Source organism: Pantherophis guttatus, chromosome 5 (genome assembly GCF_059756535.1).
Source record: "Pantherophis guttatus breed Tessera chromosome 5, ASM5975653v1, whole genome shotgun sequence".
Taxonomy (NCBI): domain Eukaryota; kingdom Metazoa; phylum Chordata; class Lepidosauria; order Squamata; family Colubridae; genus Pantherophis; species Pantherophis guttatus.
In genome coordinates, this window is record NC_142067.1 from 48,872,295 (window position 1) to 48,895,144 (window position 22,850).

Genomic DNA, 22,850 nt, shown 5'->3' on the forward strand with positions numbered 1-22,850 from the left:
ACAGAATTTGTGTGCTTAGTGGGCTTTGGCTTTGGAAATGGCAGCTTCATATGTTCTATACAATTGTTGCATCAGTCTCTGCTAACAATGTACTATATGATAATTCAATCAACCAATCAATCATCAACTCTTGAAAATAAACTTATTTGTATACATGGTGTAGATTTTCAAATAACAGCTTTATATAACATCTAATATGGAAATTGGAGTAGTAAAAGTCTTATAAGAAGACATTTTAAAGCCTTTCAGCATCCATTTACCTAGTCAGCGATGGGCTGTCTTAATCCCAGAGATGTCACTTTGTGACTGAGATGTCATACAAGTTGACAAATAATAATAAAAAAATATTATTCCCACCTCAGATAGAATCTACAAATAGAATTTCCCCAAATTCTTTGGATATATAAATTAAACAATAGCTTTCATTGTTCCAAGACACATCATAAATTATAATAAATGTTATATATCTATAAATCCTCCTTCAGGTTTCCTCATGATTTCATGGAGGCATAAATTTTGGTTAATGGATAACAAAAATGAAAGAGTTTTCCTTTCTTCAGGGACCTGTTCTCAACTTCCTGGTTTAGCCCATATATATATATGTGTACATGTGCTGGGTTATATAGCTATACAGATTAATAAGTATACTCAAATCCATATCCTAATATTTAGCTGAAATATAACTTACACAATACTTCTCCACATTATATTTTAATATTTTCATGTTCAGAAAAAATATATTTTCAATCTTTTGTCTTTTGCATAAGCTGTCATGGTAGAGGATGTCTAAAGAAAGAAAACAAGAACCCAAAATAGATCATGTTTTTCTTGAAATAAGGACTAGTTATAAAATATATATAGAACCTAGGAGCACAGCACCTCAGTATGGCAAGAACTAATTTAGCTGATGGCTACAACTGAGTTTCTGACATGCTGGTTGGTAGTAAATTTGAGCCAGAGGTAGTTGGAATCTCATGACTATTAAGTAGACGGACTATGGCATAAAAACTTTCTCCCATCATTTATTATCTTTAACAATACAGAGTGTTTTTTGGGGGCTGATATCTATCTAAATTTAAATATCTAATCTGTGGCGTGGCGTGGCGTGGCGTGGTGTGGCGTGGCGTGGCGTGGCGTGGCAAGGAAGGAAGGAAGGAAGGAAGGAAGGAAGGAAGGAAGGAGGAAAGGACCATTACCAGGAATCATAAAGATTATATTGATAAAATACAAACTTAGGAAATCTTGAATTCTACAAAATGGGCTACCACCTATAAGATTTAGGTGGTAAAGGTAAATATCTTATTGGTCGAGGTACGGAAGAAAGAGATAGAAGAATTGTTGGGACTACAGGTTGTTAAAAAAATAAAATATCTAGGAATTTGGGTAACCACAAGGTGTTCATCCTTAAAAGATGATAATTATACCCCTTTAATTAGGAAAATGAAACAAGACCTGGATAGATGGAAGAAAATACAATTGTCACTTTTGGGAAAGATAGCTGCAATTAAGATGAACATCCTCCCCAAAGTACTATTTTTATATCAAAATATACTGGTGAATTTAGATTTTTTTTTTCAGAATTAAACAAAATCATTAGGGAATTTATATGGGAGGGGGAAAAGCCAAGGTTCTCTCTTAAAATTTTAAAGGGAAAAAGAAATATAGGAGGATTTGGACTTCCCGACTGGGAAACATATTATAGGGCAGCTAAGCTAGTCTGGATAAGGGACTGGGCTACTCTGGAAAATAAGAGGATTTTAACTTTGGAAGGCCATGATTTACAGAGAGGGTGGCATCCATACTTATGGGACACAGAGAAGAATAAGAAAACATATTTTCATAGACATAAAATTAGAGACTCATTGATACAAACATGGACCAGAATTAGGCAGAGATATTATTAAAAAGTCCCAAGATGGCTCTCCACGATGGAGGCCCTGATCTATCCCAATAGGTGGGGAATGGAGAAAATGTGTAGGTATAAAGACATTTTAGATGAAGGAGGAAATCTTAAATCTAATGATGCCCTGAGAGAGAAAGGAATAAATCTAGACTGGTGGACCTATCTGCAAATAAAATCCAGGAACCAGAAAGATAAAGAACAATGCAGCTTAGAACTAGGATATAACGGGCTGGATAAAGTCCTGATGGGAACAGGTAAAAAGATTTAGGCTAAATTATACAATTATCTATTAGATGAGGACAGAGCTGAGGATATAACAAAAAACCGAATGAGTGCATGGGAGAAAAATATTGGACACGGCATAAATTTTAATGAATGGGAAGAGACATGGAATAAGAATTTTAAATTGACCAGAGCTGCAACATATAAGGAAAACAATTATAAAATCCTCCACAGGTGGTATTTAGCCCCTGCTAGGCTAGCAAAGATGTATCCTAACGTACACCCAAACTGGTGGAAATGTGGCTATGGTCAGGGCACCTTCTTTCACATGTGGTGGACATACCATGAATCAAAAGGATATTGGAGTAAGATTAGGAGATGGTTACAAGAAATAATTGGAGAAGACATTGAATTGACACCGGAAATATTAATAGTAAAGAAGACATATGGAAAAGAAAAGAATCATTTAATGATACATATAATCACAGCTGCTAGACTGGCCTATGCACAATATTGGAAAGAGAAAGCCCAGCCACCAGAAGAACTTATAATTAGGAAAATACTGGAGTGCACAGAGATGAGCAAACTAACCCATGAAATAAACGATGACGAGAATTTAGAATACTATACCATGTGGGGAAGGTGGTATGAATGAATGAATGATAAAGTGAAAGAAAGAGAAAAAGGTGTGTTAAATAAAAGCAAAAAGTAGCCTAAGTGACACCAGGTATATATTTTGTACATATGTATAAACACTGCATATCCAATATTAATGGAAATGTTATTTTATATATGATAATAAATTTAATAAAATTTCTTTTTAAAAAAAATAAACAATGCTGCAAATAGCTAGTTCAACTAAAAAGAGAGAGAGAGAGAGAGAGAGAGAGAGAGAGATTGGTCGTAAGTCAAAGGCTACCCATAAATGCATGTTATTAGAATACGCAATGAAGTTTATATTTTATTTTCCAATGAAATCAAAATTCCATCATGCTATTTATACATTTGTACATGGGAAAAGGAACTTTTATTTGTGTATCAATGTGTAATCCTCTCTTTGAGGGGAATCTTGACTAGGTTAGAAGAGCTCTACATATACATGTAGCACCTTTCTACATGCATTTTGAAATCATAAATAGATGTGTAAGTGGTACATGTGTGTTATAATAGCCATGAAAAAAAAGTAAAATTAAAATATAAAATTAAAATAACATGGTGAGGTTGCATGTTCTTTTTAAGAAAATAAGAAATCAACATGATAGTGAGTATTTCACAGATTTTAATGAAAAGCCAATAGGATATTTATGGTTAGGAAATTTGTATTCACAGTAAGAAAAAGGAAGAAGAGTGCTAGCATGTAGAATTCCTAAGTTGAGAGTAAGTCAATTAAATGATAATTGGTTGTTTTAAAAATACTGAAGAGTTCAGGTAAATGGAAAAGTAAATATTAAGAAGAAAGGCATCATCTCTGAAAAATAAGAATAATGAAAATGTGCACTTTATAAAGATGGCTTACACTGTAGAAGCAATTAAGAATAAATTCCATCTCAATATTATTATTCTTTTTGTTGCCATAGCACTCTGCTCACAGCAGAAAAGAAATATTTTCATGTAGCTGGAAAAGTCAAGCAGTCATGGTTATTTAAAATAGGGATCACTCCAAACATTTGAGCCTTTAAAAAAAAAGTTTTGCTTTCTAAATGGAACTGATTTTGCATTCTGATCATAATTTGATCTTTAGTATTTTTCCAAATCTAAATTGTGGATTATCTGTGTAGCATTGTGGGATTTCAGTCTAGTGTCAGTCATTTCTTTAAAAGAACTTGGGATATTAAGATAGAAACACAGCCTATAGCCTGTTTATTCTTCACCAGATCAAATTAAAGAAAATAGTAATCAAATTTAATTTGATGTGAATCCAATGCTTCACACAATAGGGAATGATAAATAATTGGGTGGAAATAATATATATATATAAGTAAGAAAAATGAGAAATTCAGATGGCATTTTGTTAAAAGTACACATAAAAGTATACAAATCTATATATCATTTTAAAATTTGTGTAGAAACAAGAAAATATTAGTATAAATTTGGAAAACTGAGAAATGTATCAATTCTTTTCATTATATATGTACACTTTAGAAAAAAGCTGATTGGCGGGTGGATCGGCCTCCCGGAATACCCCCAATCAGCTGTTCCCAGAGGTGAATTCTTTTTTTTTCAGCCTCTGAAACCTCCATTTCAGAGGCTTTTTTTTTTCCTGTCTCTGAAACTTCTGAAACTCTGTTTCAGAAAAAACTTTTTTTTCTGCCTCTGAAAGCCTCTGAAACAGAGCTTCAGAAAAAAAGCTTTTTTTCTGAAGCTCTGTTTGGAGGCTTTTTTCCTGAAGCTTCGTTTCTGAGGCTTTTTTCAGCCTCTGAAAACCCCATTTGAGAGGCTGGGTGGGGCTACATTTGGATTATAAAATGCACCAAGATTTTCACCCTCTTTTTTGGGGGGGAAAGTTGTGACTTATACTCTGAAAAATACGGTAATTATAAATTTGAGGTACAAATTAGCCTACCAATAAAAATCCACAAGATTTTGCATCAATTCAGAAAGAGCTGTGGGTCATTAGGATACCACAATGTTGATAAGGTTCAAGAGTTGTGATGATCTATTTCTCAAGCATGGCATATTTGAAACAACAAAGCTAATTTTTCTTTTGCTAAACTTGAAAAGTTGAGCTAAGGGAAAGTATGATTTCCCTGTGATAAGTTTCTTGTTGGCCATGGAGTGTCAATTTTTATTTCAGGATAATTTTCTTTCAAGCAATCATTTTGGGAAAATACAAAAAACAAAAAGCCAGCAACCCGCCAGCAGATCATCTGCAAAAGAAAAGAGAAATAGAAATAACTCTTGGCAATTTTAGCCCTGACCAATTTGCTTGGGTTACTTTGGAAAGAAGGTAAAAGGTACAAATCAAAATAACCTAGTTCAGTTTTGGTGTTTTCTGCTGCCACGGAAATAAACAACCAGGGTTTGATCTTTTGTAAAACTGTGTGCTTGTTCAGTGATACAGATGTGGTAACCTTGCACAACAAATTAAAAAAAATAGAGGTATCTGCATATAGGTTGCTCTCATAGCTCGACAAATGCACACTGTAAGTGTTGAAAACATGGCTAAATGGATTAGCAATTCATTTACTTTCCTTTCTGTGCAAAGAAATCATTCTTATTCCTGTTACTTCACAAATTATGGCATCCCAGGGGTCAGGAAACTGATTGGATGCTACTTTTTGAACTTTTTGTGTCAGCTGGAAGGACTTGTGGGATTCATGAAGTTTTTAGGTTATTATACATGTGTTAAGGAAAAAAAATGAAGGCAATTAGGGGAATTGACTTCAATTTTCTTTTGAGAATGACAAAGTTGTATGAAAGGGTACTCTATCTCTCTATCTCTCACAGATATATTTACTCTTGACTGAGAACACACACACATACAATTTCAGTAGCAAACTGATTAATATTAAACAATTTTTAAAAAATAATTCTGTAGATTCTGTTAAGGAACAGAAATAAAAATGACATTCAGTTAATGAGTTAAGATCCTGTTCTGATTAGAAAAAGCAACCCACAACCATCATCACCTTACATGTATTACCTTTTATCCTTTTGGATGAACATCATTCCCTGGTAGCTAAATTTGACACAGTACCAGTGGTGGGTTGCTCCCGGTTCGCACCGGTTCTCAAGAACCGGTAGTAAAAATCTCTCATCGTTCGGAGAACTGGTGGTAATTCCTGTATGGCCACGCCCCCGAACCGGTTCTCCAGCTGCCATGTTCATCACTGCCATGTTCTTTGCACATGCACATCCTATTGCCTTGCAAGTCCAATGGAATGTGCATGCGCAAAGAACATGGCGACAATAGCAGATGCTTTTTGGCAGCCTGCGGAGAAAGTCGCTGGCAAAAAAGCCTTTTCGGAGGCTTTCTGGCCAGCCACTTTCCAGCAGTGGCGGCTGGCTGGGGGCTGCCAAAAACTTGGGTTAGCTTGCCTTCCCGACTCTGGACCAGCTGCCATGGAAGGTAAGCAGCCGAAAAAAGAAGCGATGGTGGGGGAGGAAGGTAAGCAAGAGGGCCTGGCCACGGGGACCATCGGGAAGGCAGGCAAGCATGTCGGGGCCGCTCAGCTAGCTAGCTCCCTTCCCCATGGCCCTACCATGCTTGCCTGCCTTGCAGCCCGGCCACTGGGTGGGCGGGCAGCCCTTCAGGGAGACGGAGCCGCTGTGCTGGAGGTGAGAGGGGCAGGAGCAGCGGCGGTGCTGGGGGAGGGTGGCTGGATCTCTCTCTCTCTCTCTCTCTCTCTCTCTCTCTCTCTCTCTCTCTCTCTCTCTCTCTCTGTCACTCACACACACACATGCCCTGCCCTGTTGCCTCCACTGCTGCTTCTTTTGCATTGGCTTCTTGCCTCTCTTAAAGTTGATCGTGAAGAGCTGGAAGACGTTTCCTTAGATCTCCCCCAAGTCATTGTGCAACATCAGAGATCTAAGGAAATGTCTTCCAGCTCTTCATGATCAACTTTAAGAAAGGTGAGAAGCCAATGCAAAAGAAGCAGCAGTGGAGGTGACAAGGCAGGGTGTGTGTGTGTGTGTGTGTGTGTGTGTGTGTATCCCTTTGCAAGGACTTGGAGGCAGCCCTGCTGAAAAAGAGGAGGCGGTGAAGCCCTGGCTGTCCCCCGGGAGAGGACCGCAGAAGGACAAACACACACACACACACACACACACACACACACACACACACACACACACAAACCCCTGTCGGCTCCACTGCCGCTTCTTTTGCATTGGCTTCTCACCTCTCTTAAAGTTGATTGTGAAGAGCTGGAAGACTTTTCCTTAGATCTCTGATGCTCCAACAATGACTTGGGGGAGGAAACGGTGCCTGGTTCCATTTCCGGGACAGGAGAGGCGAGGAGCAGCAGCTGCTGCAATGTTGGAGGCTCTTGGAAATGTTGGGGAGGGGAGGGTGAGTGGGAAATGAATCTCTTCTTGGTCTTGGGGGAGAAGTTTGTCAAAATTCCACCCTTTTTTTACGTGCATCCACGTTAAGGGGGCTTTGTCCCTCTCTCCCCCTTTAGTCACTTCCCCACTCTTCATCTGACCCATTACTCAGAGACCGAAGCCCTGATCGGAGGAGTTTGTGGTTTGATGAGGCAATTAAAAGAAAGGCTGTTTTTCTAGACATGAAGCATCTCCCCACCCCTCATTTTCCAGTTTGGGCTGCTAGGAAGGCAGGCTTTTATTTTATCAGCCCAAGGGTCAGGGGAAAGTACACAGGAAATCGCTCTGTCTCTGCAGCATCGGTCATGTGACTGAGTGGGTGTGGCCAACTTGATGTCACTCACAGCAAGGTGCCGCCCCACCTTGCCGTGAGTGACTTTGAGTTGGCCACGCCCACTCAGTCACATGACCACCAAGCCACACCCACCAAATAAGCCACGCCCACAGAACCGGTAGTAAAAAAAATTGGAACCCACCCCTGCACAGTACATTCTGTTTAGGTTATCCTCAGTACCGCTGACTTTCAAAGTTGCTAAAAGAAGAGGAAATCATCATTCAGTAGAAAGAAACAGTGCCAGTCTTATTCAAAAACAGCCCATGAAGAGTCAAATGCTAAATCAAGAAAGAGTGGGAAGATGAAGGTATGCGGTTACTAATTGCAATTCCAGTCCTCATTAGTACTTTGTCACTACTGATTGCTGTGTTGCTTTGCATAAGCATTGTAACCACACACACCCTTATCAATTGGTTTTCCTTGATTGCACAGGAAGTACAGAAGTACAGTTTTGAGTGAATGATTTAGTGTAAGTTAAAGACTAGGATAGTCTGTGCTTTCTTTTAGTACAGTGCTGAACACTTTTCCCCCCAATCATACTCATTCATTTGGACTGAAAAGAAATTGCTTTCATTTTGTTGTTGTTCAAATGAACGGAAAATCTAAAATTTTCATTGATGGGGTGCATATTTAACTTAATTGGAGGAGATTGATCACTTTACATATATTTCCTGCCTCTTATTGTGGAAATATGAGTCTTAAAAGTAACTTTCATATGTAGTACTAAATCTGGCTCCAAATCACACGCACATCTCTTTATTAAATACTAAGAGTTGTGTCTGCTCCAATATTGCATCAGGGAAGATAAATAAGTAAGTAAGTAAGTAAATAAATAAATATTGCCTTTTCATTTGTCTGAAATGGACATCAGTAAAGAATCTGTTTTTGAAAACAAGAAACTTAAAGCAAATATATATTACTGTATGATACAGAGAAGATTAAAAATTCTTCATTACACTTCAGTGGAGTGTCTGTCCAGCAAATTATGAATTATATTAAGTCTGGATACCCAGTGTACACTAAGTTCTACACTAGACACTTTTATCATTTTAAAATATTGTTGGTTGAGATATTCTAGTATATCTGTTTGACTGTTTCTGTATTGAATGAACATAGTTCATATTGAATGTACATTGTTTCATTTCAGCGGCTATTTGGCTTAACTAGCTGATGTTCTTTTATCTCTTAATTTACTGGTTTGTATTTTACAATTTGGCCTGTATACTGAGGATTAATAAGGACTATTTTCACTTTAGGTATGATCAAACTTCATTTGCATAGTTAAGGCAGAAAAATGGGATAAAAATGTAATGAAACAAGCATTCCAACCCTGTTTGAAGTAAGTAGCATAGGATGATAGAATAATTCTGGAATAGATGTGACCAAGCTCATTGACTAACCAAGCTTTAGGACAAGTTCCAGATAATGAAAGCTATGAATGTTTTGAAATATTAATTCTAATAATATAAACTAGCAAAAAAAGAGGACTGGAATAGTTGCAAGAAACAATATTTGCCTACAAGCAAGTACTGGTGAACCACAAAACAGACAAACTAATAAAATATAAAGCTAAAGTGTCAACTACAGGTTACCTACAGGACTCAAGCTGAGCCACCAGAGCCAGCAAATATGGGACTACTAGAAGAAAAGTTCTTTACCCACCTTAAATATATAAAGATTGGAAGAAATAATGATCTGTTATTACAAATCAAGTCCAACAAGAAGCATGTAACTGAAAAGAATAGACCAATTCTGGAAAAAAAATAGCATCCAGAATCAGAAATAATAGAACAGAAGCTAGCAGATGAATATCCATTTATAATACAAAATAAAATATTCACAGAAGCAGAATTGGAAGAACTGAAAAGAAATTGCATAGATTTCTTAAAAGAAATAGTTCATACTAGAATAGAATAGAATAGAATAGAATAGAATAGAACAGAACAGAACAGAACAGAATAGAATAGAATAGAATAGAATAGAATAGAATAGAATAGAATAGAATAGAATAGAATAGAATAGAATTCTTTATTGGCCAAGTGTGATCGGACACATAAGGAATTTGTCTTTGGTGTATATGCTCTCGGTGTACATAAGGAGAATAAAAAACATTCATCACGAATAAAAAGGTACAACACTTAGTGATAGTCAAGGTTACTAATAAACTGTCAAATCGCACTGGGAAACAAATAAAAACAATATAAATTGAAAGATACAAGCAATATGGTTATAGTAATAAGTGGGAAGAGATAGATATTAGTAAGGAAGAGAAGAATAATAGTAATACAGTCTTAGTAAATTATTTGACAGTGTTGTGGGAATTAGTTGTTAAGCAGAGTGATGGCATTTGGGGAAAAACTGTCCTTGTATCTAGTTGTTCTGGTGTGCAGTGCTCTATAGCATCGTTTTGAGGGTAGACGTTGAAACAATTTATGCCCAGGATGTGAAGGGTTTGTACTATAGAGGCAAACCAAGGGGAATCTGCAGTAGATGAAGCCAGCTATTGAATTGTTTTTATTCTCAAACTAGGCACCCTCTCCTCTGCCTTCTCCTCAGAAGAATAAAGCCCTCTAACTAATATATATATATATATATATATATATATATATATATATATATATATATATATATATATATATATATATATATATATATATACATATATATACATACATACATACATACATACATACATACATACATACATACATACATAAAGGAATTGAAACAAAGAATAACTGAGCATTTAGAACAGCACAAAAACAATAGAATAAGGTTGCCTGCACTGAAGGTTTTTCCAAAGGAACGGGTAGCAAAAATATTAAAAGATACCAATATTGTACTATCAGATACCACCTCACTGCAATTAACAAACTAACAAATGTACACAACAGCTACAGTTATGAGTGAGTACCTGTGTTGCAAAATCAGCAAACAAAAGCCAAAGCCAAATAGTGTACTGCCAAAATAGAAGATCAGGCTGGAAAATTAGATCAACATGCTAAGATCAGATATAAACAAGGTAGAACAAGGAGATTAAATACTAGAAATAATAAAACAGCAAGTAATGGCTATAGCCAAGAAGATCACCAAATTGCACATTATGGACAAAATGGCACAGTGACTGCAAACTGTAGCATGACAAAACAACAACAATGATGCATTGGAATATCTGCAAGAAATACCATTTACCAAAGATAAAGTAATAAAAACTGAAAAAGTTAATGCTCTGGGATTTTAGAATTCAGACAGTCAAACACCTGTCACATAACATCCCAGATTTAATCATTGTTAATAAGAAAGACAAAAAAGTCTGGGTAGTGGACATTGTCTTACCTGGAGGAAGCAGAATAGAAGAGAAATAACTATTGTGCATGATATAAAGTTGAAATAGAATAAATGTGGCAAAAGAAAGCAAAGATAGTACCAATAAAAGGCTCCATGGGTACAATCTCAAAACATCTGAGCTTGAACAGCATCAGCATTGACAAAATCAAGTACAAAACAGCTTTACTTGAAACAGCTTTCATCCAGTGACAATACTTTCAACACATCAACACAATTTCTGCCTATCTCAGGTCTTTGGGAAGGATTCAATAGGTGGATAAAAAGCCCAAATCCCATCTAAACATCTGGCTGATGGTGGGATAAATAATAAAATAAGAAGTAGCTGTTCACATAATCACTTGAATTTAATAGATACACACAAATAAACTTACAACGTTCCATATATGAAAGCATAACTTTACCTAAAAGTCAATACTAGTTATGTTTTCTTTTAAATTAAAACATTTAAGCATTTTTAATACAGAATAATATATTGTATACATTCAAATTGATTTTTAATATTAATATTAATATTAAGGTTTGGATAAAGGGAAACAAAACTTCATTTCTACTTTCTTTCTCAGCAACTCCAACTAAGATGTGATTTCTTGCAGCAAAAATATAATGACTTGGATGGAGAAACCTGATTCAGAGAGGACCTTCATTATGCTGCTCAAGACTATAGACTGAGAAGGCAGGGTTTAGGAAATATGATAATTTATTTATTTATTTATTTATTTTATTTGTTTCCATTTCTATACCGCCCTTCTCCAAACAGGACTCAGGGCGGTGAACAGCCAAAGTAAAAAACAGAACATACAAAATTTAAAAACAGTTTAAAATAATTAAATATTTTGGCCGTAAATTAAAACAACCCAATTTAAAATCAATTTAAAATTTGTTTATCATTTGTAATCATTTGTTTATGCTGATGCAAATGTATGCAAATACTTGCATGTTGTGTGAATATGTTGTATTTGCAACATATAAATTATGTGCAGTCCCCGAATGCTAAAATAGGAATTTATGCAGGATATACGGTTAAAAATTAATTCTATGTTGTTTCCATTCTTATTAAATATAAGATTATTTTTAAAAAACCCATTATTTACTTTATGCAGTGACAAAAAGGGAAATACTTATTTTTTTCTATGTCAGAAGTCTCTTACACATGTCCTTTCCTCTTCTAATCAAATGCACATTCAGTGCCTCCAAACTATTTTTTCTTTTTTTCCTATCTGAATGCAGATATTTTGAAGAGTTAGTTTGATAAATAAACAAATAAAAAAGATCAAAGTCTATGAATGCTGAAAGGGAAGCATGGTATGATGCACAGTGGAATTATGCATCATCTCTGGTTGTCAAGGTAACCTGAGATTGGTATTCTAAGAACAATACATCTTTTCAAATCATTGTAGGAGATAGCACAGGTGTCAGGCAGTTAAGATACCTTGTTTCACAAAACTCAACTTGTTGCTGCTGTTCTTAAAAGTGATCGATATATTAAGTTTCCAAGACAAACTAGAAAGCATCCATTCAAACAATATAGCTGAAATTCCATTGTCCTGGGTGCCATTAAACAGATCCCATGCAGAGTCACAGACTACTATCATAAAACTACCTGAAAATGTTTGGAACATATCCCAAGATCCTCTTCATAGGTAAACCAAAAAGAGAGGTAACCGAGTCTACAGCAGATGGCAGCATCTACTTGACCTTGGCTGATTCCAAAGTAGCTGAGCAGGTCCAACCTGATTAGTACTTAGATGAGACACCATTATAAAATTTATTTTGAAAAAAAAAAAAAACAACCTACAGAAGCATATATATGTGTGTGTGTGTGTGTGTGTGTGTGTGTGTGTGTGTGTGTGTATAGTTAATATTTCGGGTTTCTTCCCGTGTAATTGTGGATATATCCCTAAAAGGGTAGAAGCGACGTTTCGGCAGAATCCCATCTGCCATCATCAGGCTTATGTCAGCAGTCATTTTGCACTAACTGACGTTGGTATTTCAAATCTGGTGCTGGTATTCTGGGATGGCTCCACCTTTTCATTCTGATTGGTTGGGAGTCCCAGTATGTGTTTATTCACTTGGCTTCGGGTGTATGGTCGGTTAAGCCAATAAACCCATACTGGGACTCCCAACCAATCAGAATGAAAAGGTGGAGCCATCCCAGAATACCAGCACCAGATTTGAAATACCAACGTCAGTTAGTGCAAAATGACTGCTGACATAAGCCTGATGATGGCAGATGGGATTCTGCCGAAACGTCGCTTCTTCCCTTTTAGGGATATATCCACAATTACACGGGAACAAACCCGAAATATTAACTATACACACATACATACCCGTGAAAACTTACATAAACACACACACACACACACACACACACACACACACACACACACATATATATATATATATATATATATGTAGGTCTTTGGTTATTCGGGTCTTCTCCCACGTAAAATTGGAAGTGTCTTGGCGACGTTTCGATGAAGTCTCATTCGTCATCTTCAGGCTGGTGTTCTCGGCTTCGTGCTTCCGGGAGCAATGTGAGATCGCCGCTGTCTCTTCCTTTTAACTGCTAGTGGGGGTGTGAGCTGATTGGGTGGGAACTTGGCTGTGTTCTGATTGGGTGGAGGTGTGTTCTGATTGGTTAGGGGCTTGGCTGTGCTCTGATTGGCTGGGGGTGTGTTCTGTTTGGGTGGGGGATTGGTTGTGCTCAGCTTAGTCTGAGTTGCAGGGGGATTTGAGCTGGTGAGCTGCGTTGTTGTTGTTTGGCTTCGTGTTTGTGGCCGTGCGAGCTCTTCATGGTGGGTGTCAATCTGCTTCATGTATGGATTGGAAGGGTTTAAAGTGGCTAATGATGCAGCTGCGGTCTGGCTTCTGGTCCTTGGTCGTGGCTCATTATTATATATACACACATACGTACAGTATATATGTTTCTGTAGGTTGGGTTTTTTTAAATTAATTTTTTAATAATCTCCTATCTAAATACTAATCAGTACACGTATATATGTATACATACATTCACACACACACATACACTCCCCAGGAATCAAGCAAAATCAAACACTTTCCTATCCATATTTCTTCTCACTTCTTTTGTTGTTTCCCTGTACCTGTTTCTGATTGTATCTGAATTTGAGTAGCAATCTGTCAGATCTGCTGTTTGTAAAATATCTTTCCCATAGACAATAGATTCAGTTGCAGTTCTCAAAAAAAAAGTACTTTGGTATGCCTCTGAAGTTCTTTAAAATAACTATATACTTTCCAAGATCACATAGCACCATCCGCATGATTCCCAGAAGGAAAAGACTTGCAGAAAGATGCTATGTTCATGCTTCTGTGTGCTCTAAAAATCTCTTTTTATAACCAAATTCCATGTGCTGCTTGGATAACTGATACTGTAAACATGTTTGTTTCCATCTTTTGAAAATCTTACACTTTTAAGTAAAATAGTTGCTTAATTTCCTCTATCCCATCCATCATCCTTTATCCAAAAATGGTCTATTTCTCTTGAATAATATATCCTTATGGAAATACGTAACTAATTGACTATATTCATTTTTGCACATGTTTTTACTCAAATTCTTTTTATTAGTATCCAGTAATTAGAGTTCTTTTTTTACAGATTGTTAGATTCATTCATGTACCTCAAAACTGAGAACTTTTACTAGTTCTGCTGTATATATATATTATCTGAATTACCACGATCCATTCATGTGCTATTTGATGGGTTTTGTTGTCTTTCAGGTATGGAAAGTGAATTGCCCATGTAACCCAATATAAAATATAATAATTTATTAAAATATTTTAAGCCACCCTTAAAGATATTTTATCAAAACTATGCTTTAAATGTAACCTTTAACATACATTTTTAATGTAGACTCTATTGTAACTGATTCCACTTGCAATTAGTTGCCTTACAAGCAGAACTGCTTGCTGTTGCTGAGAAATGAATCCCTTTTACATAATTCCTCATCTAATTCCTCCTATAAAGAAATATATAAGTATGATCTTCAAGCTGATAATCCAAGTGGACAGAAGTTGAAAATTAAAGATTGTTTAATATAATATAAATATTTTAAACAGGCCCAGAAATTAATTAGCATCCATATGCATGTGACAAAATCCTACTATTATTTGTGGGAGCATTTAGTACATTTTTGTATTAGTTAAAGTTGCTAAACCATATTTCAAATGAACCTTATTTTGTATGCATTTAATTAATCTATTCTGGGTGTTATTAGGTCATGGGTATTAGATGCATGCAATGTTTGCTTTGTTGAGGTATGGCCATATTAGGTAGTCTATTGTTGCTAATTTAACTTCTCTAAAATAGTATTGAATTTAGAAGACTCCAAAACTTGGCAAAGGGAATGTAATTTTGTCTTTAATTGGTTGTAAGCCTTTATCAGAACAGAGGAAAAAGCACCTGGAACTTTTGTGGGGGAGGGGGAACCAGATATTTTTAAACACTTCTATAGCATGAATAAAACATTCTACAATTTTCATGGTCTCAACAGATTGAAAGAAAAAGTAAGTTGAGAATAATTTATATATAATTGGCATGGTAATCCCAACAGTGACTAATCTCTCAAATTAGACAACAGGTGTGATGCAGTGATTAAACTGTTGCACTGACATTGGGGATGCAAGTCTTTAGGGGAATTCAAGTTCCAGTCCACCTTTAGCCATAAATGACTTTGGTCCAATCATCTTCAATCTTTCCTATATTATAGGGTTCGTGTTATGTAGGAAAATGAAAAGAGGAAGCACTATGCATGAAACCAAGTTTATGAATGAAAGGTAATATATAAATCTAATCAACTGTCAGAGTTAAATAAGTATGATCATATACTGTAGACATACTAGCAAATACTGGTATAATTTTAAATCGTTTTTTAATTGGGTTACTGATTTTAATTTGGTATTGTATTGTGATTTGTATTGAAGTTGTCATTTTGTAAGCCGCCTTGAGTCCCTAGGGAGAAAGGCGGCATATAAATCGCAATAAATAAATAAATAAATAAATAAATAAATAAATAAATAAATAAATAAATAAATAAATAAATAAATAAATAAATAAATAAATAAATAAATAAGAAAGAAAGAGATGTAAGCACACCATTAGGTTGAGTCAGCCTTCCATCCTTCCGAGTGGGTAAAATGAGGACTCAAACTGTTGGGAGCAATATGCTGACTCTGTAAACTGTAAACTGCTTAGAGAGGGCTGTAAAGCACTGTCTAAGTCTAAGTGCTATTGCTAAGTGCTATTAACTAGTGGCCAACAAATACAACAATATTTCTTTTTCCAAGACCAATTCTCAAGAAAGGATTAAAATCTTGCGCAGTCACAGTAAGATAAGTGATATGGTGATGTGGCAAGAGTCAGTTTTCCAGAGAAAGAGAGGGAGGGAGGGAGGGAAGGAGGGAGAGAGAGTGAATAAACTCTATTTTTACCTTTGGACAGATGTTATTTTTGTGGGTGCACTGACTACAGATCTTTATATACGGCCTCTTTGAAGTCAGTTATAATTTTCAGGGAAAAAATAATCAACAGTCCATTTTTAATTTAATAAATGCAACTGCAATTTTAGTAAAAAGGGTAACGGTATGAGTTAGAGAAGGTGATAAGTTATGAGGTATTACATAATTGCTTATTTATTAATGCCTACCATATTATTCTTGATTTAATTTTTTGCTGTAATACTTTCAGGCACAAAAGATCAGGTCCACACAAAGGTTCAGTCATGCTGATTTATTGCTAAATGCTTATATATAGGCATCTTCTGAACTGCTGACTATTGACGGTCTAACCAGATTTGATTAGATAAGTATCAACGTCACTCAAAGGAGACTGGACTTAGTTTGCTTGTGGCTATGTACTGATTCTAGGCTGATCCCTCTTTTCACTCTGCCTCCAGGTTTGGCCATTCCTTCTAAAAGTACATTTAAGTCTATAGAGTTAAATACCAGATATTTCAAGACCTCTGGGTTTGAAAACTACGATCCTGCCTCCTGGGATAGCAGCTCAATAGTTCTCACCATAATTTATCTTCCAGGTTTCACCTTACCTTATATTTACCTTGTAAAGCTATTGTATAAGAGAAATGGGCCTCCCACACTCTCCAGTGGTCGGATTCAAATTTTTTAACTACCGGTTCTGTGGGCATGGCTTGGTGGGCATGGCATGTCTTGGTGGGTTTGGCTTGGTGGGAGTAGCAGGGAAAGGATACTGTTACATCTCCATTCCCTCCCCACTCCAGGGGAAGGTTACTGCAAAATCCCCATTTCCTCCTAATCAGCTGGGACTCGGGAGGTAGAGAATAGATGGGGGCGGGGCCAGTCCGAGGTGGTATTTACCTGTTCTCCAACTTACTCAAAATTTCCGCTACTGGTTCTCTGGAACTAGTCAGAACCTGCTGAATACCACCTCTGCATCTCTCTGGAAGTTAAAAACTAAAAAATTTTAAAATATATTTTGTCCATGCTATGTACAGATGTCTGGCTATATGATTCAGTTCTTCTCCATCCTTATGGAAGATAATTGCAAAGAAAACTAGCAAAATCAGATTTTATTTTAAAAAGAAGTTGTAAGCTAAAAATCAATTTTAAGTTTAAATATTAAAAATGCAATAGTATTGCAGCAGTGTTGAAAGAGCTGCCAAATTACTCAATAGCAAATGAGGTAAAGTAGAAAATTCCCAAAGAAATAAATTTCAAAATTCCCAAAGAAATAAATAATAAATGATAGAATAATAACAATATGCTTCCTTTTTATCTCAACTTTTCTTTTCTTGTAACTCCATACTTTAATCAGAGGCCATGGGATATGGGAAACTTTTTTTTAAAACCCCATTCCAATGATATCTTCTAAATTCTATATTGTCTATTTATAGTGAAAGACAAAGCTATGATATCAGACTTCCTGTATGACAATGAGCACGTCTTGCTTGTGATTAATATGGACTGTCAATTTGGCATTTGAGATTTGGCTTAGTTTAAAATATAGTCATAAGGGAAGGTATCAATAATTACCCATACCCTCTAACAACAGCATGTTTCATGCAGAGGAAATTTAGTAAATTATATACAGATGCACAAGCATACTGTCAGTTCCTCTAGATACACTAGACCAGAAAATCAATTCAATTGAAAGGCTAAAATATTAAGATAAGCTCTAATGACAGAACCTTGCAAGTACAATTATGTTGTCCCTTCTCCCTTTTATGTTAGTACAGTGAATTAGATCTGAGCCCTTCTAAATATTCTCTTATATCACTTGACTTAAGAAAAATGTTCCAGATCCTTTTGCCTAGGTAATCATTCTTGCAAATCTCTGTCAAGGTCATCTTCCTTACACTCTATAGGCACACAGTAAATTACATTAAATCTATATTTATAAATTAGCCAAACTGACCAGTCTAGTAGAAACTCAGCTGGAGGAAATTGGTAGCTGTAGAACAAATCTTTTGATAAAGTTATTTAACAGTAAATATAAGATAGGCTGTTTCATTGAAGCACATAACATTTATTATGAAACTGGAAGCAGCATAAGTAAAATTAAAAGTAGGTTTGGAATGCAACTTCTCTGACTATTATGCCAATTAGAATTTGCATTAAAATCATATATACGGTAGTTGTAAGTAATTGATTGAATACAGAAACATAAAATGTGTTTAATGACATGACAATCAGGAATTAGGAGGTGATACCATAAAGTATATTTGACAGAATGAAGGCTGTTTTCTTGAAATTAGTTACCTTGTGATATATTCTTTTCTTCTAAATGTTACCTTCTTATGGCCTTGCTTCCCAGAACTGTTCTCACTCCTTAGTATCTTTTTATAGTTTTGTCAACTTTCTTGCATTTAAATAGCTGAATCGGAAGTTTTAGTTTACCTGGGACAGTCACTTTGAGGAAGAATAATTTATTTGTTCCAACTGACATTATTTTCTCCTGCATAACCAAGGATCTTCATCTCCAATTACCATTCCGAAGGAATGATGATATTGTCAGTGAATGATCAAAAAATCCTGTTTTAGCCTTGCTGCTGGCAGTCCATGGCAGTAACCAATGACAACAGTGAAGAATAGAATGCTAGATCAAGTTTCTAGACCATTCAAGTGTGATTGATGTTATTAGAAGCAATCTAATCATCACTGTGGAACGTAGTAACAAAAAAGCTAGGAGTGGCTGAAATGGTGTCTAGCTCCTCACCAAAAAGATACAAATAGCATTACATTTAGACAAAATTAGATTTTATAAGATTGATCCCAGCAGCGTTGCCTGGTCAGTGCAATAGTTATACTACTCTTGCATAAGTACTCAGAGATCATTATATAAAATAACAAATAAACAACAAAAACCATTAAATATATAGCCGTAGGAAATGTTTTATCATTCAAAAGCAGAAAAAAACCCTGCAATGTACTAATATTGACTGAACACCACTCCCCCCCCAAAAAAAATTGTTTACAGGAAATGGTTCTCTTTCTCAGTTTAAATTAACTTTTCATTCAGCGTATAAGCAATGATTTTTCAATTATAAATTAATTCATTGTAATGGCAATGAGGAGGACCATTTTTATTCTGGGAGTTTAGTCACATAATGATATTTTGTTGGTATGTATGCTTTTTATGTTATGGTTTTAACTCTGCTTGAGGTAATGATAAAACTTAAAATCTCTTTATTTACTCTGTTACTTTGCATGTTAATTGTCTCTGGATCCAAAAAGAACCAATTCACTGAACTGAAAGAACTAATCACTGTCCTGATTCTTGGCAAAACACTTGTGTTAACAAGCCAAGCCAAGCCAAGCCAAGCCAAGCCAAGCCAAGCCAAGCCAAGCCAAGCCAAGCCAAGCCAAGCCAAGCCAAGCCAAGCCAAGCCAAGCCAACCAACAAACCAAATAGGTTTAGTGCTCTTTCAAAAGTCCTGTGTTTATAAAGAGACTAAATAAATCTGAGAAATGCAATGGAAACCATCACTTAGGCATTACACAAGCATATGGCTGTGCAGAAGCCCGGTGTCCAGTTTTTCTACAGTCCAAGTCAAAATGGGCCTAGAAGACAACAGTTATATCAGAAGAAGAAGGAACTGCCTTTTTTAAACTGTAGCAATTAAGAATGCCTTCAAATAGCTTCACATATGGACTGAAGATGACTTAAAGGCAGTAGATAGGCAGTAGAAAAACTGTTCATGAAGCAGTCATGGTCACAGAAAACGGAGAAAAAGCCTAGGGCCTTTCCATGACTACTTCAGCTTTGTTCATGGTATTTATGTACAATACTCCATTAAAAATATCAGAAGGTAAAAAGGAATATTTGGTGTATTTTTTAACTGTGCAATAAATCAAAAAGAATATTCTGTATAAGATGGAGAGAATAAGCAGAATAGATTACTATGTGTTATATTCACTATTTTTGGGATATTTTAAAAGAAATAAAAACAAACCAAAACCAAAAGCTTTCTAATTGACCTAGATAATAAATACTTGTCTCTCTGGGTAGGGAGAGACTACCTAACTAAATGAATTCTTCACAATTAATTTGTTGTACTAAAAAGAACAGAGCTTAATTTTCCCCACAGAAAATAATTCATAATTTTATGATTCAGTGGTGTTTGCTCATTACATTGCATATGAGTGTACATAATACATCACTATGGCAACACATCTAATTATTGGAAAATATTGTATTGTGTATGTCTTTCTGCTTCCGTGGATGGTATTTCTTTTTGCTCCCTCTTTAAGTGAAAAGCAAACTCCTGGAAATGTAAATATTTGCTTTGTCAATGAAGAAGGTTCTTAGTTTTACCACATTCTCTCATATTGAAATAAGACAAAATACACTTTGTATAAAACTACAATTGCTATTTATTGCTATAATTTCTTCAAAGATATTCAGATTTTTTAATCAAAAGTCCTTTGGACAAATAACTTTTTGCTAATCACTCTCCATCATTCCTCCAAATAAATTATTGATTTGTTCTTTTTCATAAAGATTTTCCTCTCATTTTAAAGTAGAAACACACAAATACACATACATTCACACACTAACACTCATACTCACTCTCTCCTTATTTTAAACACTGATGGAAAAATAATATTTTAAGCAATATACTGATGTCCTTCTAGACCAGGCCTGTCAATCTGGCGGCTCAAAGCCCGCTGGTTCTGCAAAGGCCAAAAACATGGTGATACATCATGATCCGGCCCATGACACGATCAAGTTTGACACCCATGTTCTAGACATATGGTTGCTTCTTTTATATAGGTCATGATATAATGAAATCCAGGCACAAAACCATTAGTTTGTTAATTTTTTTCCTCCCATCTTTAGGTAAAACAAGGAAGAACCTTTTCCCTTATGAGGTGTCCAATCCACACCTGGATATTAATGAAATATCTAAAGAAATATAGCAAGTGACAGAAGAAAGACTTCTAAAGATTCTAACCAAAATGCCAGCAGATGTGGACAATGACATCATGGCCAACAGATTGGAATAGCTCAGTCTTCATAAATAGGATAAAAAACAGACTTAATAAAAAGGGTAAATTTTCATACAATATCCTTAATTTCACATCCTAGCAAGATGTGTTGAGGGTATCAAACTAAAGAATATGCTCAGAAAAATGAGAATGTTTTCATGTGAAACCTACACATAGGTCAGCAAGGTGCAGTCCAGATGAGAGATGACAAAAGATTCTAGATTTAGCTTACTAAAGAAATTTGTCAAGGTTGTATTTATTTCTCTCTTCTTATTTATTTAACCTATACATGGAATATATATTCAGGGAAGTTAGACTGGAAGAAATATAATTATCATGAACCATGCTGTTGACACTATTTGATAACTGAAAATGCAAAAGAAATTCTAGTAATGAAAGCAAAGGACATCAGTTAAAAATGGGGGTAAAGTTAAAAATTAAACTTTGAGTAAACAAGAATCAGTTGGTACATGTGACCCAGTAAACAGCACTGTTTATATCTACTGATTATATCTTAAAGATAGCATGCCTAACACACTCACCTAGCATATTTCTTGCCTTTGCAATGCAGTAGACCAAACACGTGACATCACGTGACATATCAGGACTTTTTTGCCCTTCGCTAAACTGGGCTGGGGCAGGGCCAGCACATGACACATCTGGCCTATGGGCAGTGAGTTTGACAGCCCTGCAGTAGACAAAGGATAAATAAGCTATGGCTCTGCCTTCGGTTAGGTCTGCCCAACAATCTGCAAATGCTTTGCTGAAAGTCCAGTATTCACTGTAACATTTGCATGGTGATAAAATTATGTTGCATCTTCAAAGTGATTTGGCTGCTTTAGGTGAACTGGTTTTGGCCACAGCAATATAAAGAAGACCAAAGAAATGACCACAGGCATGGCAACCAAGCTTAGAACTGACAATGAAGTGGATATCTTCTGCCTTTTAGGACTGACTCTCATAATAATGAATGAAAGACTTCACACTGACTCATAATAGAATAGCAATGAAGGCCTAAAAAGGTCATAATTCTGCAGGCAATGGTTTTCTCTTTGGCACTCCATAGAAGTGAAAGCTTGACTTTGAAGAGGATATAAAGTGTATTCATGATTTTTAACATTGGTATTGGAGAAGACTGCTAAGCATCCCACAAAGAGCAAAAAAGAAAGAAAAATCAAACAAATAAATCATCAAATAAATCAACCCTGAGGTCTCACTAGAAGCACAAATGACCAGGTTCAAATTATCCTATTTCAAAGGCATTATTTATGCAAAGAACTAATTCCCCAGAGAAGTCTATAATATTGGGGAAGTGAAAGGAAAGGGAACAAGAGGATGATCAGCAATATGGTGGATAGATTCAATGATGGTGGTAATGAGTGTATTGTTGGAAAATGTGAAGGATCAGGCTGAAGATAGATTGTCCTGCAGAAAATCTATATATCCATTAAAAATTGACACAGTAATTAGTTTTTTTTAAGAAGAACAAATCAAATTGATCATTCTCATTGGAAAAGG

At 35.7% G+C, this 22,850-nt stretch overlaps 1 long non-coding RNA gene across 1 annotated transcript; it reads left to right on the plus strand.

Annotated features, from left to right (window-relative positions):
• Window positions 1-6,109: 6,109 nt before the first annotated feature.
• Window positions 6,110-20,157, plus strand: LOC117656655 (uncharacterized). The gene is made up of 3 exons (XR_004588989.3): window positions 6,110-6,194; window positions 15,578-15,644; window positions 19,578-20,157. It is a non-coding gene; the product is annotated as an uncharacterized LOC117656655 (long non-coding RNA).
• The last annotated feature ends 2,693 nt before the right edge of the window (window positions 20,158-22,850 follow it).